At 39.4% G+C, this 18,825-nt stretch overlaps 1 protein-coding gene and 1 pseudogene across 1 annotated transcript in view; one reads left to right on the plus strand and one right to left on the minus strand.

Moving 5' to 3' along the window:
• Slc35f4 (solute carrier family 35 member F4) overlaps nucleotides 1–18,825 on the minus strand; it is a 275,011-nt gene that overhangs the window by 196,817 nt on the left and 59,369 nt on the right. The gene's annotated exons all lie outside the window — the stretch shown is intronic.
• On the plus strand, nucleotides 1,861–2,356 carry LOC101700426 (ubiquitin-conjugating enzyme E2 N pseudogene; annotated as a pseudogene).

Genomic DNA, 18,825 nt, shown 5'->3' on the forward strand with positions numbered 1-18,825 from the left:
GTTGGGATAGTTTCTATTGCTATAACTTTGAGTTCACCAATGTTTTCTTCTCCAATGTCTAGCTTGCTAATAATCCAATTCAGTATGTTTTATATCTGATACTATAGTTTTAATCTCTTTAAATTTTATTTGGAATATACACACAAATACTGTATGGTTCCACTTATATGAGGTATCCAAAATAATCAAACTCATAGAAACCAAGAATGGTTTCAGGGTCTGGGGCTTGGGGAATTGTTTAGTGAGCACAAAGTTATGCAACAGAAATGAGCATTAGAGATCTGCTAGACAAGATTTTGTCCATAGTCAATGATGTTGTAGTATGCACTTAAACTTTTGTTAAAAGAGTAAATCTCACATAAATAGTGTATATTAATTTAAGTATATTTATATAATGTATTAAATATGTATTTTAAAATATTATATATGCATCATATTTGTTTTTAATGCTGTCAATATTTTCTCTGGCTTTTTGAACATGTAGAGCATAGTTATAATAACTATTTTAATGTTCTTGTCTATTAATTTTGATGTCCATGTCAGTTCTGAGTCAGTTTCCATTAATGAATTATTCTTATTATGGGTCATTTTGGGGGCTTATTTTCACATCAGGTGATCTTTAGATGCTAATTGTGAACTGTTGGGTGTTAGATTTTTTTAATTGTTGTGATACCACTTAATACAAGATCTACCCTTCCAGCAAAATGTGAAGTACATAAAGCAACATTGCTACCTATGGGCAAAACTTGGAATCAGATCCCTAGTACTTATCCATGCTGCATAACCAAAGCTTCATACTCTAAATAACTCTCCACTTCTCCCAGGCCCAACCCTTGAAAACCACCATTCTAGTTTCAGTCTTTATAAATATGTTCACTTTAGCTACCTCATGTAAGTGGAATCATACAGCATCTGTCCTTCTTTGGCTGGCTTATATCACTTAATATATGTCCTTCAGTATCACCCACTTTGTCACATCTTGTGGGATTTTCCTTTTTAAGACTGAATAGTATTCCATTGCACATACATATGGATTTAAGTGAATGTCACATCTTTATCCATTCATCTATTCATGAGCATTTAGGTTGTTCCTATATCTTGGCTATGGTGAATAATACTGCAATAAACATGAGAATGGAGATATGAAGTTTTCCCCCACATTTTTTTCTAAGATTTTTATAGTTTCAGGTCTTATATTTAAATGATGTTTAATCCATGTTAACTTGGTTTGTGTGTGGGATATAAGATAGTTGTACAATTTTATTCTTTTACATGTGAAAATCCAGTTTTCCCAATATTTTTTGTCAAAGAAACTCTCCTTTCTCATTAGTATTCCTGGCACCCTTACCAGAGATCAATTGACTTTATGTCTGAGTTTATTCTGGACTGCTATTTGGTTCCATTGATCTATGGATGAATTTTAATGACAGTGCCATACTGCTTTGATTATTGTTGCTTTGTAATGTATTTGAAATCAAGAACTGTGAGGCCTCTAGTTTTGTCCTTCTTTTTCAAGATTGCTTTGGGATGCTTTGTGGCTCCATATGAACTTTAGGATTGATATTTCTACTTTTCTTGACTCCTGGATATTTTTTATTCCTACAAATATATTTGAACTTTTTTTGCAGATGTAGTTCAGGTACTTGAAAACAGCTTCTCTGGGGCGGGAACACGGAGGAGGGCCAGGTCAGAGGGAAGGTCGCCCGTGCCAGAGCAGGGACTACATTTCCCGAGGGGACTTGGCGACAGCCATGGTGGGCGTGGCGACGTACCCCGGAAGTGGAGACCGGGACTTCCACTCATGCGTGAGGCAAGCGGAGCGGGAGACGCGACCAGAGGCCGAAGACGGGATCTGACAAGATGGCCGGGCTGTCCCACAGGATCATCAAGGAAACTCAATGTTTGCTGGCAGAACCAGTTCCTGCTGTTGAAGGGGAACCAGATGAGAGCAACGCTTGGTATTTTCATATGGTCATTGCTGGCCCCCAGGGTTCCCCCTTTGAGAGAGGGACTTTTAAACTTGAACTAGTTCTTCCAGAAGAATACCCAATGGCAGCACCTGAAGTACGTTTCATGACCAAAATTTATCATCCTAATGTAGACAAGTTGGGAAGATGTTTAGATATTTTGAAAGATAAATGGTCCCCAGCACTGCAGATCTGCACAGTTTTGGTCCCGATCCAGGCTTTGTTAAGTGCCCCTAATCCAGATGACCCATTAGCAAACAATGTAGCGGAGCAGTGGAAGACCAATGAGGCCCAAGCCACAGTAACAGCTAGAGCATGGACTAGGCTATGAGCCATGAATAATATTTAAGTCGATCCGATCATCAAGTTTGTGTCACTTCTCCTGTTCTGCCAAGACTTCTTTTTGTTTGCATTTAATGGACACGGTCTTAGAAACATTACAGAATAAAAGCCCAGACATTTTCAGTCCTTTGGTGATTAAATGCACTTTAGAAAATCGATGTCGTGTCCTGATTCACTGTTATAAAGCATGCGCAGAGGCTAGAAGTATCATCTGGATTGTTGTGAAATGTTTAAAAGCAGCGGCCCTCTGCTTTTACGCATTTCCCCCATCATGGTTTAAGTATAAAGCACTGTGAAGGAAGGTAGTTGTCAGGGTTAGCTGCAGGGGTATGGGTATTCTTTATTTTATTTTTTGAGGGGAAAAGCAGTTTCAAAATTTTAAGGGCTCCTTTCCCCCCCTTTTATGGTGATCTAATTGCATTGGTTAAAAAGCAGCTAACCAATACTCTAGAATACGCTCTCTAGCCAGGTCTAACTTTATTTAGATGATATCGATGGACAAGCTGATTGTTTGCACAAAATTGGGAACATTAACAAACATCACAGCCCTCAATAATGACATTGTGACTTTGCTGTCAAGTGTAGATTCCCCCTTTCAAAAAAAGCTTGTGACCATTTTGTATGGCTTGTCTGGAAACTACTGTATATCTTATGTTTTAGTAAAATATTTTTTGTTATTCTAAAAAAAAAAAGCTTCTCCTTTTTAAGGTCTTGCTTTTAAGATTTATTAGGTAGCACTAGAACAGCATTTAATCTAGTACTTATTCATGTTGCATAATGGAATTTTCTACGACTGAGGCAAAATTCCACTAGATACTCTCCCAACGTGCCAGGAATTACCAGCATTTCTTGTCTGCTGGTGTGAACAGGCACTACTCCATCCCTGTGGCCTCAGATATTTCTAAGCCTTTTAGCGGGCTCTTCTCCTAGCCCTAGGTAATTTCCCCACATGTTGATCATGACCAGTACTTTGTTGAACACTTAGAGGAAACCATCCACAGATCTGCTGAGCTCTCTGTGTGTCTCTCTCAACATCTCTCTGTCTCTGTCTCTCTCTCTTTCTATCTCTCAGCATCTGTCTCTCTCTCTCTGTCTCTCTCTCTCTCTCTTTCTGTAGTTCTCTCCTGTATGATATTCTATCCTTTCAAATCTAGCCATACTGGTAAATGTAGCTTCTCCAGATTCTTAGCTTTCTCTTGCATTCAGGTAACCCCGTTACACTGCATAGATTCCCTTTGTTGCTCTGTTGCCTGAATTTCAATGTCTTGAAAACAGTGATTGTGCACATTTCATGTAATTTTTTTCTCATTTCAGGCAGAAAGGCAAATCTGGTCCCCATTACTTCCTGTCAGGCAGAAGCAGGTATTTGATGTAGGTATTTGTGTGCATTCTCTTGGAAGAGGATTGAACTCCAATTACATTCTAGAATATTCTAATATAATTTCATAAATCTTACAAAGGTAAGAAAATGATTTGAGGATGGCTAAAAATTGATGGCTATATGCAGGAAAACTCCAAAGCCATTATAAAAGTCTGGATGATGAATACTTAGACAAAAAGTGTTTACGAAGTTAACTTTCAGAAAAAATAAGCTATTACAACAACATCCAGTGCACACTGATTTGTGAAATATTAAAGCTTTCCACTATAACTCTGAAAAGAGAGACTGAAGATAATATCAGAAAATGGACAGACATCCCCTGCTCCTGGGTAGGAAGGATTAATATAGTGAAAATGGCCATACTTCCAAAATTGCTATACAGATTCAATGCAATTCTAATTGAGATCCCAGCATACTTCATGGACCTTGAGAAAACAATACAAAAATTCATTTGGAATAAGAAGAGACCCAGAATAGCAAAAGCAATTCTAGGTAACAGAGACATAGGAGGGAGTATCACAATCCCCAACTTGAAACTACTCTACAAAGCTACTGTGATAAAAAACAGTATGGTACTGGCAAAGAAACAGACTTGAGGACCAGTGGAACAGATTAGAAGATGCAGAAACAACACCAGACACACTCAGCCATTTCATCTTTGATAAAGGAGCCAAACACCCTCACCGGAGGAAAGATAGCCTCTTTCATAAATGGTGTTGGAAAATTTGGGTTTCAACTTGCCAAAGATTAAAACTAGACCTATATCTCTTGCCATGCACTAAGCTAAAATCAAAATGGATTAAAGATCTAAATATTAAAATAGAAATGCTGAACCGGCTGGAACAGAGGTTAGGTAGAACTCTTGAAGACATCGGTGTAGGAAAAGATTTTATGAACAAAACCTCAGTTGCCCGTGAACTAGCACAAACAATCAACAAGTGGGATCTCTTCTTATTAAAAAGCTTCTGCACAGCAAGAGAAACCACCAGCAGTGTGAAGAGACAACCCACAATGTGGGAAAAAATCTTCACCTGCTCTTCCTCAGACAAAGGCCTACTATCTCGAATCTATAAAGAACTTTAAAAGATCAGACCTCCCAAATTTAAAGACCCAATCTGAAAATGGGCATTTGAAATGAACAGACATTTCTCAGACAAAGAAGTAGAAATAGCAAATAAATACCTGAAAAAATGTTCAACATCACTGGTCATTCGAGAGATGTAAATGAAAACAACACTGAGATTCCACCTCACTCCAGAAAGAATGGCTGCTATCATGAAATCAACCAATAACAAATGCTGGCAGGGCTGTGGGGAAAGAGGAACCCTGCTCCACTGCTGGTGGGAGTGTAGACTGGTGCAAGCACTGTGGAAATCAGTATGGAGATACCTCAAAGACCTAGGAGTGGAAGTCCCATTTGACCCCACTATTCCACTGCTAGGGATCTTCCCCAAAGAATTAAAAGAATCATACCACAGTGATATATGTGCACCCATGTTCATAGCAGCACAATATGTAATAGCTAAAACTTGGAAACAGCCCAAATGCCCATCAACTGGAGACTGGATAAAGAAAATGTGGTTTTTCTATAAAATGGAGTACTACTCAGCCATAAAAAATGAGAAATTAGAGACATTTACAGCTAAATGGATGTACATTGAGACGATACTCTTAAGTGAAATAAATAGGACACACATGTATAAATTCCAAATAGTTTCTCTGGTGTTAGAAACCTGAAAATGTAAATAAGGACTAAAAGGTATAATAGATAATGTGAAATAGGAAGAAAAGGGGCAAAGGGGAAGGGGAAGTGGTGGGGGGGTAGTGGAAAGGAAAGAAGGGAATGGAATTAATATGAGAAAATGGAAAAATGGAAACAAAATCTTTGTAAATAGGGAGGGATGGAGGGGCTGAAGGGAGGGCAGGGGAAGGGGAAAAAGTAAGAACCAAGAGAGATTATGTAAAGGTGCAAATTTCCAATAATGAATGTCATTATATTGTATACCTAAAATGTACCAATGATTAGAATGAATAATTGATAATGCGAAATAGGAAGAAAAGGTCCAAAGGGGTAGGGGTAGTGGGAGGGGCAGGGGAAAGGAAAAATGATGAGAAATGGAAAAAATGGAAATAAAGTCTTTGTAAATAGGGAAGGGTGGAGGGGGTGAAGGGAGGGCTAGGAATGGGGAAAAAATAAGAACCAAGATGCATCATGTAAAGGTACAAGTTCCCAATGAGAAATGTAAATGTGTTGTATACCTAAAATGTACCAATAAAAGAATTTAAGTAATAAAAAAGCTTTCCACTGTAGATTAAAGGATCTATTTTATGTAGACTTTTGTACATTCATCACCATATAAATGATTCTCACTCTCACAGAGACATGGAGTCAAGACAGATTTTTTTTTTAAAGTAGAAAACACCTGCCATCAGCACATATTCTTAATCAGAAACTAAAGGAATTTTCCATTAAATAAAAGACAAATTGATTTAAGATTAGTACAAAAGATCCAGAGACAGGAGCTATTTCATCAGGGAAGGTCAAGTACACAAATGTTGGGTGACCTTGGTGAATGTGAATTCCTACTTGTATTCCAGTGTTCTCAGTTAAAATCAACAGAAATAATCTCATGCTGTTTAAGAAGAAAAGTAATTTATTAAAGGGTATTAAAAGGTACATAAAATTGAGGTCAAAGTTGTTCTTGGACAAAAACCTAGGCTAAAAGCAAGAGCTAAGGGAAGTTAGGTCCAATATTAATGCAGGCCATAGGAGCAGCTTAGGGGCCACAGCCAGAGAAACCCTTACTACAACTGAAATGAATTAAAATGTCTTTACTCCTTTATGCCATTCCACCGAGTTTCAAAGTCTCAGACAAGAGGATCCTGTATGCTTGCCGCTGGGTTTCAGTCTCCCTCAGATCCATCCAGTAGTGGATTCTTTAAAGGACAACAAAAAGGTTCAGATGCTGGGTATCAAAAAGAACAGTAAAGGTCCACTATGTCTGCCTTTCAGGAACTTTCATTTTTATCCTCTTAGCAAAAATTGCCCAAGACTTGGGCTTGGGGCAGAGGGATTATGAGCCCCTGGCTGCGCAGTGCTAGGCATTAGCCAGCAGGTCCGCCCAAGGCTTATCTTATTTCCCAGGAATTTAGACCTCTGTTCACTGTGCCACTTGCTGCTATTGGTTGGAATCGTTTGTGACTCTGTGAAAGCAAATAATTCTTGTCCCCCAGCAATGCAAATGAGTTGGTTCAGGGATACAAATAATTTCTGTCTAAAAGGAAACAGCAGCAATATTGCTTTACTGCCCAGTAGAATGTTAACCTCTTAAAATCTAATTATTAATCCGGTTCAAACTTCCTTTAGTTCAGTAAATATAAATTTTTGTTTCCCCAGTTCTCCTTATACTAACATTCTTGTCTTGCTAATTACTTTATTAAGATGTTAAATACATTTTAGACATGTGTTCACTTTGTATTTTTTATGAATCTTGTTTTTAAATATATACTTTGATTACATTTTCTGCCAATGTCAATATACCCAGCTTTAGGAGGCACCCTAATATTCTCTCTCTCTCTCTCTCTCTCTCTCTCTCTCTCTCTCTCTCTCTCTCCCTCTCTCTCTCTCTGTTCTCTTTAATAAAACTAAGATGTAGAGCATATTTTTAACTTTCAAAAAATTTATGACAAAAATTATATTAAGTATTCAGAGGCAGAATAGTGCAGTGATGGAGAGAACACACTTGAGGGCCAGAATAGCTAGTACTTATTGTCCCTGGGACCCTGGATATGTTGACCAACCTTTCTTTGCACCTGTTCCCTGTCCTATAAACTTGTGGTGATCATATCTACTGAGCTGTTAAGAGAGTTAAATGACTTGGTGTCTGCAGAGAACTTTAGATTAGTGCCTACAACTCACACAAACCAGCCAAGTATGATCGATATCATCAATGTTTGTGTTCCAGGTATACAAAGTACAGATTTAAAATCTTTTCACAGTCAGTGGTACTACTTCCTAAATACACAGCTTATTTGCCACTCCACACTATGGTTCCTTATAGTTTCCAAAAGTATAAGCAGTGAAATTCTCATTCCCCTTCATCCTTTACAGAACGTAAGTTTGGCTTATGCTTATCCAAAGGTGGCATCTAACTGTCCCACCACTGAAACTCGAAGGCCTGAGTGGCTTACGTGACTGATGGAATGTGGCAGAAATGACATTCTGCAGTGTCCAGGGCTAGAACATAAGAAGCTTTGCATCTGCATCTCCCAGGAGATTTTTCAAGGAGTGCTCTCTTTCAGAATCCAGCTCTCCTGCCTTGGTGGGGAGCCACATAGAGAGGCTACTTGTGGCTACTGGAGCTGATTTTTCAGACAATATAGCCAACATCAGTTGCCAGCCATGTGACTGATTCATTTCGTACATCCACCCTAGCTAACCTTCAAATGTCTCCAGCTCCTGCTTCTATCTGAGTGAAACTGTGCTAGAGATTCCAAGCACAGGCTTCCAGCTGAACTCTGGCAACCCATGGAGCCATAATAGGTACTAAGTGTTTATTATTTGAAGCACTAGGCTTTGGGATACAGCAATAGACCACTAAAACATCTCTCCTTGCTATGGATCCTTAGAACAAGAGCCATCACAGTTTATCTTACCTATAAATTGTCCTACCCAAACATTATGCTTTTAGCAAATGCAAACTATTTTTGCTTCAACCCATCATTCTTGGACATGATCTAAGGAGTTCACAGGAGTTCACATAAGTTCACAGCTCATTTACAGTAATTTCCACCATAAATATTTGAAAATAATGAGATGTCTTTCAAGCACTTCCAGACTTAAGCACTCCCCTCTCTTGGGGAATTCTAAATTACTTTTTTTTAAATCAAAGTAACCCCAGCTGCTATGGAGTTCCAAGAGGTTTTTAAACACTACATGGGTGGAAACTGAAAAATGTTCCATTTAAAAATTGCAAAAAGTATTATGCCCCTTTAGAAAAGTACAGATTTTCCTCTGTTGCAGATGAACCCTTGGTGTAGAGCAAGGGAAATCACTGGACTTTCAGTTATACAAAGTACTGCAAAGACTCCTTTCTTAAAACAAGTTCAAGGCTGCCAGTGCAAACAGCTAAGTATTCTGTACAATAATGTAGTTTGTCTTAGGAATAAGCAGTTATTGCTTTCTAGGTAATTTATATTTAATGCAGTGTTTCTCAAACTTGCAACTACTTCTAAAAATTATCAAAAATTCTACGTACTGTTGTAAAGTATCATCACGTTACTATAAAATTATTTGAAAATAATAAACATAAAAGAAATACATGTCTACTGTGTTCAAAGCTTTGTTCTAGGCATTGGTAGCAGTCTCCATCTCTGAATGCAGGGTCTTTATAATCTGTGCACTTAGGATTATGAGTGGGCCAAACCACTAGTTTTATATACATGGTATTATTCACAATAGAAAAATCCATATTTTGAGAAATGTACTAATGCTATACTACTGTAATCTGATACCTTTGAAAGGCTAAAGGACCCGGAAGAGATTAGATGTTCATGCTTTCAGGAGGCAGAAAGGGGATTCAGAAAGTAGGCCTTATGGGGAAAGTAAAGATATCCCTGCAGGTTCCTGTCAGTCAGATCTGGAAAAGGAGGCAAAAAGCTGCCCACAATGCCCATTCTGCAACAGGAACCACAGATGCAAGCATTTTAAGAACACATAAAAATGTTTTGAAAATTGAAGAAAAATTATTGGCTCCAAAATATGAAAACTGCTACATTAATATTAATAGATGTTTGATTAAATGCCCTCAAAATATAACATTATGTCAACAGCATTAATTGTCAAAATTAGTACTTATTAAAATGTCATTACATTTGAATATAATTAATGGGTCAGATTATATCATTTTGCAAGAATTCTCAAATATGCACAATGATTGCCAAGAAATCATTGCCAATCATAAATTGAGTTGCTAAATAATTTCCAATGGAAACATAAATTCCTTTCATAAGTCAATGTAAAATTAATATGAGAAGTAGGTGTATGTCAATGTGTTTGGCAGGAAGTGGAATAGTCTCTAAAAGTCTCTATAAGCAACAAGTGTTAAAGGCTGAACAAAGGCCTGATTTCCCAGAGAGAGCTGCCCCCCGCCCCGTGACAGTAAGTGTTCCCCAGCTACACTGAAGCAGACCAGGCATTAAGTCAGAAGGGATGTGGGAAGGGGCCACCAGGGCTACTTTAAAACAATAGAATGCCTCTGTGTGATTTAGAAAAAGGTACTGCTCCCCAGGCAGATGCATCCCCAGCTAGGGACAAAACTCGATGAGTTGGTATTGGATTGGATGTCAGTCCAAACGTGCTTCCTGGGCCCCGTGCCCTTATTGGGACACAGCATGCATAAGCACTCAGAGTAGGGATGGGTAGTATGCTGGGGAAGTGTCCTAACTTGTGTGGTAATTATTGACTGCCCTGTGGTTCAACTTCCCTCCCATGGTCCTGAAGCCATAGTCAAGTATTCATGGAAAATTTTGACTTGGTCAGCTATTAGCATAGGCCCCAGTAATGAAGAGTGACCCTGGCAGAATAATGCAAAGCTTTTTCTAATAAGCCGTTCTGCTGCTGGGCATCAATTCTTTGTTCAAAAACTCCTGCATCCTGTGGGGCTTCTATTAACAAAAATAGCCACAGGCTCAACTCACCTGTGGGGCCAGATACCCATCCTTTTCAAAGCATGATTGCTTTGAGCTCAACTGCAAGGCCTAATGTGCCTATTTTCCCTGAAACAGTCTCTCTGCAAAATCAGGTAAACTTGTTCTCTGACAAATATATGCCAGAATGTTCAACATTCTTCCAAAGAAATGTGAAATTGAGTCTGAATCTGTACCGATGCAATCAGTTCAAAGCCTCTTACAATAATTCTATAATTTCAGTGTCACAAATCCATTCTGTTATTTTAATATCCCCTGAAAGGAAATCTACCTTTCTCATTTTTGAAGATGACTTTGTGGATTCTGTAAGAAACATTGTTTCGGAACAAAGCCAACAGACCCACTGAGGCAGGCATCCAGCTCAGAACACAAGGTTGCAGTCAGAAAGGCCACACCAAACCATGAAAAGCACAGAAAAGTGGACGAAGGATGCTTCTGACCATGTTGCTTGGTGCTTGGGGATTCTGGCACCATCCTTTACTTCACTCACCTTTTGAAAGAACTGAAAATGAGTTTTCTGCCCTTTGCTTTAGAAGACTCGATGTAATAAAAGTATTTTAAATGGATTTCAACTGCCATGTCCCACAGCATGAGGGCAAGCCTTTTGTAAAAAAGAGCAAGCATATTTTTCATATTTTACTGATGCTTTGCATTAATTATTTAAAAACACCATCTGCCTCCTTTACCAAGGGCCCCAGTTCTAGATACAGATGAGAAAGTACAACAAAAATCCCACTGACACAAAACGACATCTGTGAAAACACGGCCAGGAGTAAGTCTGTGGACAGCGGAGGGATTTCAGGGCCATTTGCCCTGTGGAGTGGCTGAGGCCCAAGCCGGGGCCAATGGAGGGCAAAGTGTGGAGCTGTGAGCTCTTCCCAGGTGAGGAGTGGTGGCTGCAGGAGCACAGGTGTCTCTGTTACTACCGTGCTGTGCAGTACAGGCTTTTCCAGATTGAAACATCTGGGGGTCGTCAGTGCTGCTGCTGCTGCTGCTGCTGCAGTGTGTGTGGGGGAACAGCATTGGGCGGGACTTGTTTTGTTTCACAATGAAAAAGCAAGAAAGGATGCTGTTTCCTACATGGTCATCGTCTGGAGGACAAAGCCACCTGGTACCTGTTGATCAAGGCTTCCAGAAAAAGCCTAGAATCTAGCATTCCAAAAGGTGGGGAAAGGCCAGCACCGGGCTGGGCCTCGTGAGCGGCTTTCTATCCCAGTGGCCTCTTTCCTTAAGCGCTCTCCAAGGAACTGGTGCTGGCGTAGGCTGGCGGGCAAGAGGGTCAGTGTCTATGTGACCCTCAAGGATTGTCAAGTCCGACCTCACAGGTGATTTTCTCCACAGCCAGCAAGGGGATGTGGTCTTGGGACTTTTCTAATCCAGTCCGTGCTTGGAACTTTCAGGGCAATGTGTCGTCTCAAAAGTCATAGGGGAGAAGAGGAAAGGCTGATTGTTGTCCCCACCTTGCTGCATTTAAAATCATGAACAGGATTCATACCCCAAGCCCTTTATTTTGTCCTGCCTACTCAGGGGGTAAGATTTCTTCGCTTCAGATTTCTTAACGTAATAGCAGAGGGACTAATACATCACATGCTCGGAATTTTCCTGGCCGACTTCAAATCTCCACTCAGATGTCTCCCAAGGATCCTCACAGTAGCTCTTCGTCTCAGCCAATTCCCGTGCTATTTGGGGATTGACTGCTTTTTGGCACAGATGGACTCTTTTGGAGAATATAATTTTACCTCTGGTCCTTTAATGGATTTTCTCCTACCTCTAGTTTCTCCAAGTCCATTAAGTCAAATCTTTTTCCTCACTCTGCACTTATTAATTGTGAATTTACCTGGCTGGTGATCTTACCTTATTCACTTTGCCCATTTGGATTCAGAGCCTGTGGTGCTGTTTAACAACTCTAAAACTCACTTCTAATGTGCAGTCTCAGATTCTTCTGCTTTCCACCCATAAGTGGGGCTGAAAAATCTTTTATCACAGTTTTCAGGTAACTTCAGACCAAGACACTGTGCAGCTGTGATGGAATTGTGTAAATACCACAGTGAGGGGCATGGAGAAGCTAATAGGTGACATTTCCACCACCACAGAGAGGAAGGCTACACATTCGGTCTCCACACATAGAATCAGGTTTGAATTGTTGTCCTGAAGTTATAAGGCATCACTTTATAAAAATTTTAAGTGCATAGTTACACTTGTCTAAAGAATAGCTGTAGCTCTCAGTGTAGATTCATAATTTCACTTTGCATAGGATGTGCTGTCTTTTCTTTCCAATCCCCTGTCTATGCCTAGATCTCCTGCACATTTACACTTAGAAATAAGGAAACATCTGTGAAACACTACCACAGAAATGTGTCCCAGGCTTATATAACACATGGCACTATGCGTGCTCAGCCACTCTTCCCTGTCAGGACATGAAATGCCATCAACAGTGACTGGGAAAAGAATGGAATTTTTTTTTCAAGTTTTCTTTTCTAAATCTCCAATGAAAATTTACATCAAGGTCAAACTTGAGAAATCTTCCTAGAATAAGAACTATATTGTAAAACCAGACTATTCATGCTTCCCTCAAGAGAATAACATATGCTAGATAACACCGACTAGTTCTTACTGAACACTTACCATGTCCGGGCATATGCATTGTATCCATATGTCATTATTGGCAGCACTACAAGAAAGTCACTATTGGACCCATTTTATAGAGGAGGCAATAGTACGCATCCCATTAAGGTCTTATATTTACCACAAGCCAAAGTCAGAATTCACCTCCAGGCCTATCTGCCACGATGGCCTGTATTTCTCCACTTTGCCACAGTGAACAGAAAACTTTTATTGGGTAAGTTTAGTCTAGTGTATTTGCTATAATTTTTCTACCGTAGATTTCTGGTTATTTATCCTTAAAATACAGCTAGGGTAAGGAATAGTCATTTTATAAAAGTAGAATGTAAGACAAGAAAGGCTCTTAGGAAACCATCCCTCTAACATGACCTGAATCCTACCAATAATTACAAGTTCATTAAGTGGGACAGTTGCCCAGTTGCTCCAGAATAGCGTGAAAGTGGCCTCAATACAGCTGCCAGCAGGCTCTCACACATATCAGTGCTAGAGGCTAATGAGAAGACTAGAAACCTTGAAGATGTTGGGTTGAGTTTTGAATTACTGCTCTGGCACTTTCTATCTGTAAACCTTGAGCAAGCTGCATCGTCTCTGGGAACCCAATTTTCCTAATCTGTTAATTAGAGATAAAACAGGCCCCCTTCCTCAAAGGACTGTTACATGGACTTGAATGAACTGATGTTACACTTACCATGGATATTGATGCTTTAAATATTCAATAAATGCTAGTTGTTAAATCTTTCTCATCACAATTGTAGCCTTCCCTACTCAGTTTATGCATATAGTTACAACTTAAACATTTATCAATGAAAAGATAGAAAAATCTTGGTAAACAAACGTCCATGTTTTGTCTATGACTTTCATGTACACGCTCGGCTCTCATCTCTCTTAGGTGACCTAAAAGAAACTCTAAAGATTTTACTCAGTGGGGAAGCATTTATTCAGACTCCTATGTGCATAAAGAAGGAAAAAAGATTGAAGAGTTGGCTGCCATGTTTACTCCTAGCAACCCTGAAACCACAGTGAAGCCACCCCAATTCCCGGCCAACTTTACACACTTTAAGCATTTGTTCAAAATACAGCCAGCCATGTGCTGATCCAGTGTAACAGAGAACCCAGGCCGGTCATCACACAGCATCATCGCTTAGTCAGAGACACTGGCTACAGGGAGGTCACCCAGAAGTCCAACAAACTAGATGCTACCAGATACAAGAGACCAAAACTCACCCTTTTGTAAAAGTAATATGGGAAAATTCACGGTTGGTTTCTAAGCAGAATTAAATGAAAGTGATAAATTAGAGAACTAAAATATTTCTAAGCAAATTTAGGAAAATTTATAAAATTAATAACCCAAATCTTTAACTTTTCATTTCTATAGAGTGAGAACATTCCACTCCTGTATTGTCGGTTTTTATATCTGCTAGTGATTTATTTTCTCCAGGGTCAGGAAACTTTGCCCAATTATCTCAGCTCAAGAATAAACTCCTACCTATTCTTACTTATGAATTATATACATATACATATATTTTTTCCAGTACTTGAGACTGAACCCAATGCCTTCCCACTGAGCTACATCCCAGCTCTTTTGATTTTTTATTTTGAGGCAGGGTCTCTCTAGGTTTCCAAGTCATCCAGGCTGGGCTCATACCTGCCACCATCCTGCCTCAGCCACCCAGAGTGATGAGACTACAGGCAGGCACTACCACCTCCAGCTAAATATCATTTTTATATAACTTTGTTTCATAGTCAAATTCAGAAACAGCAGCGAGTTTTATCAGGCAACATGAAGATAATATGTTTCTATTTATGCAACTTGTTTCCAGTTGGTGTAAATGCAGCATATCAAACTCATAAACAAAAGCAGTGCGAACATAGTACACAATGGAAGGAATTTCTCAAGGCAGCAAAACCAACCAAGTGAATTTTGGTTCTTTCTCATAATTAGTTTTCTTAGAATTTTCAGGCAGTGTCATTCTCCCACATGAAACCTGCAGAATGAAACAAGGCACAGCTGGTCCTGGCCACAGCAGATGGGAGGAAGCGGCGAAGCAGTTAACACCAGGCAGAGGGTCTCACAAGCACATGCTCACACACTCGTGGACTCTTAGTAACCATTACCCAATGCTGATGAGATCCTCAGTTTCACAGGGAATCTTGGATGATAGATGGCATAATTAAATTGTTAACTTTATAAGCACCAACAAGGTGGATGCGCTCCTGCCACTCAAAGCAAGTAAGCACATGAATTGGTATTTGAGACAAATCCCCCCAGTACTGCCTCATTTCCTGGCTCTGTCCTAGACACAAGGGCTTCCAGAGCATGCCCAAAAGGCTTTTTTTTTTTTTTTTTTTTTTTCAGAAACATGGCCACAATTTCACATAAAATACCTTGCTATGACTTCCCAGCAACACTGGGGATTCATGAAGTCATGTTTCAGAGGCACCCTTGGAAATGTGCTATCAGTCTGACCTTCTGAGTGTTGGTGAACATATAACACATCAAATACTGTGTGGTGAACAGAATTATTGGTTTCAATTTGTCACTGCCTGTAGTGAGATCCTTGTCATATCCTAAAAGTATGTGACTATACTTTGCCACCTCTTAACCTTGGAACAATCCCAGGCCAGGCCCGTGCCCTGAAGGCAAGTCCACTGCATCCAGGTGAACATCAACAGACCCACAGACCCATGAGCAAGAAACTGAGATCCTGAGGTTGGCACAGCCTCATTACCATGAAACCGACCAATACACTCTGCAAAGACATACAATACGGAAGATGGAGAAAATACCTCAAGGACCGAAGAAGATAAGCACCTAACCAGCTCTATGGAGCCTAACCTAACCAGAACAGTGCCTAGACAGAAGTGTTCTCAGGACATCACAAGTGGACCAAACTGATAATGACGTTGATTTGAAAACCACACACAAATTTCAATACGACATTTTACACCCAATTTGAAATGAATATAATTAATGATCCTATAAGGTTACTTTGACGACAAAATTAGTCCTTTATATTGTGGGAATTAAATTATGGGAAAATCTAAACAATTCCTAATCTTCATTTAGAAGCTTTGTTTTCACAAACTACTATATACTCTTGCCACACTCTCTCAGCCTGGAAATGCTGCAGATGTGCATCCTAAACCACAGGGAGCAAGCAAGCCTGCTGTCTAGTTTCTCCTAGAAGCCAAAAGCCACAAAACCTGAACGAGTTAACTTTACAGGAAATGTGCATGTATCTGTCCTCTAAGTGATATTATTATCCTACTGCTGTTTGATTTTCATGCTGCTCTATTGGAGCCAGGATCAGATTCTGCTTGACCAGCTTGAGAACTTTTATAGTAACTTCAACAAAGTCTTGATTTTACCAGTCTACACTCCCACCAGCAGTGGAGCAGGGTTCCTCTTTCCCCACAGCCCCGCCAGCATTTGTTATTGGTTGATTTCATGATAGCAGCCATTCTTTCTGGAGTGAAGTGAAATCTCAGCGTTGTTTTCATTTGCGTCTCTCGAATGACCAGTGATGTTGAACATTTTTTCATATGCTTATTTGCTATTTCTACTTTTTTGTCTGAGAAATGTCTGTTCATTTCAGATGCCCATTTTTGGATTGGGTCTTTAAATTTGGGAGGTCTGATCTCTTTAAGTTCTTTATAGATTCGAGATAGTAGGCCTTTGTCTGAGGAAAAGCAGGTGAAGATTTTTTCCCACAGTGTGGGTTGTCTCTTCACACTGCTGGTGGTTTCTCTTGCTGTGCAGAAGCCTTTTAATAAGAAGATCCCACTTGTTGATTGTTTGTGCTAGTTCACGGGCAACTGAGGTTTTGTTCATAAAATCTTTTCCTACACCCATGTCTTCAAGGGTTCTACCTAACCTCTGTTCCAACTGGTTCAGCATTTCTATTTTAATATTTATATCTTTAATCCATTTTGATTTTAGTTTAGTGCATGGTGAGAGATACAGATCTAATTTTAATCTTTGGCAAGTTGAAGCCCAACTTTTCCAGCACCATTTATGAAAGAGGCTATCTTTCCTCCAGTGAGAGTGTTTGGCTCCTTTATCGAAGATGAGATGGCTGAGTGTGTCTGGCGTTGTTTCTGCATCTTCTGTTCCACTGGTCCTCAAGTCTGTTTCTTTGCCAGTACCATGCTGTTTTCATCACAGTAGCTTTGTAGTAGAGTTGTAGGTTGGGGATTGTGATACCCCCTGCCATGTCTCTGTTACCTAGAATTGCTTTTGCTATTCTGGGTCTCTTCTTGTTCCAAATGAATTTTTGGATTGTTTTCTCAAGGTCCATGAAGTATGCTGCTGGGATCTCAATTGGAATTGCATTAAATCTATATAGCAGTTTTGGAAGTATGGCCATTTTCACTATATTAATCCTTCCTACCCAGGAGCAGGGGATGTCTGTCCATTTTCTGATATTGTCTTCAATCTCTCTTTTCAGAGTGCCATAGTTTTCAGAGAAGAGGTTTTTGATTTCTTTCATTAGGTTGATTCCTAGGTATTTCAGTTTTTTTGGAAGCTATTGTGAAAGGAATTATTTGCCCTATTTCTCTCTCAGTGAGTCTGTCATTGGTGTAGAGGAAAGCTATTGATTTTTGTGTGTTGACCTTGTAACCAGCTACTTGACTGAATTTGGTTATTAAGTCTAGAAGACTTTTGGTGGAGTTCTTAGGGTCTTCTATAAGGAGTATCATGTCATCTGCAAATAATGACAATTTGACTTCTTCATTCCCTATCTTTATTCCTTTCATTTCTTTCTCTTGTCTATTTGCTGTGGCTAATGTTTCCAGAACTATATTGAACAAGAGTGGTGATAGTGGACATCCTTGTCTTGTTCCTGATTTTAGTGTGAAAGATTTCAGTTTTTGACCATTTAGTATAATGTTGGCTGTTGGTTTTTCATAGATGGCTTCTATCAGTTTGAGGTAGAGACCATCAATTCCAATATTTTCTAGGGTTTTTATCACAAATGCATGTTGGATTTTGTCAAATGCTTTTTCTGCATCTATGGAGATAATCATATGGATTTTGTCCTTGGCTCTATTGATATAGTGTATTACATTGATTGATTCACGTATATTGAACCATCCCTGCATCCCTGGGATGAATCCCGCTATTCCACTGCTGGGGATATTCCCCATAGAATTAAAAGAATCATACCACAGTGATATATGTGCGCTCATGTTCATAGCAGCACAGTTTGTAATAGCTAAAACTTGGAAACAGCCCAAATGCCCATCAACTAGAGACTGGATAAAGAAAATGTGGTTTTTTTTAATAAAATGGAGTACTACTCAGCCATAAAAAATGAGAAATAAAGACATTTGTAGCTAAGTGGATGCACATTGAGGCAATACTCTTAAGTGAAATAAATAGGACATACATGAATAAATACCGAATAGTTTCTCTGGTGTGAGAAACTGAAAGTGTAAATAAGGACTAAATGTATAATAGGTAATGTGAAATAGGAAGAAAAGGGGCAAAGGGGAAGGAAGAGGGAGGGCTAGGGGAAAGGATAGAAGGGAATGGGATTAATATGAGAAAATGGAAAAACGGGAACAAAATCTTTGTAAATAGGGAGGAATGGAGGGGGTGAAGGGAGGGCTGGACAAGGGTGAAAAATAAGAACCAAGAGAGACTATGTAAAGGTGCAAATTTCCTATAATGAATGTCATTATATTGTATACCTAAAATGTACCAATGATTAGAATGAATAATCAATAATGTAAAATAGGAAGAAAAGGTCCAAAGGGGTAGGGGTAGTGGGAGGGGCAGGGGAAAGGAAAGAAGGGAAAGGA

This window comes from Heterocephalus glaber, unplaced genomic scaffold (genome assembly GCF_053883595.1).
Source record: "Heterocephalus glaber isolate CG9 unplaced genomic scaffold, H.glaber_assembly_v1.0 deba00001118, whole genome shotgun sequence".
Taxonomy (NCBI): Eukaryota; Metazoa; Chordata; class Mammalia; order Rodentia; family Bathyergidae; genus Heterocephalus; species Heterocephalus glaber.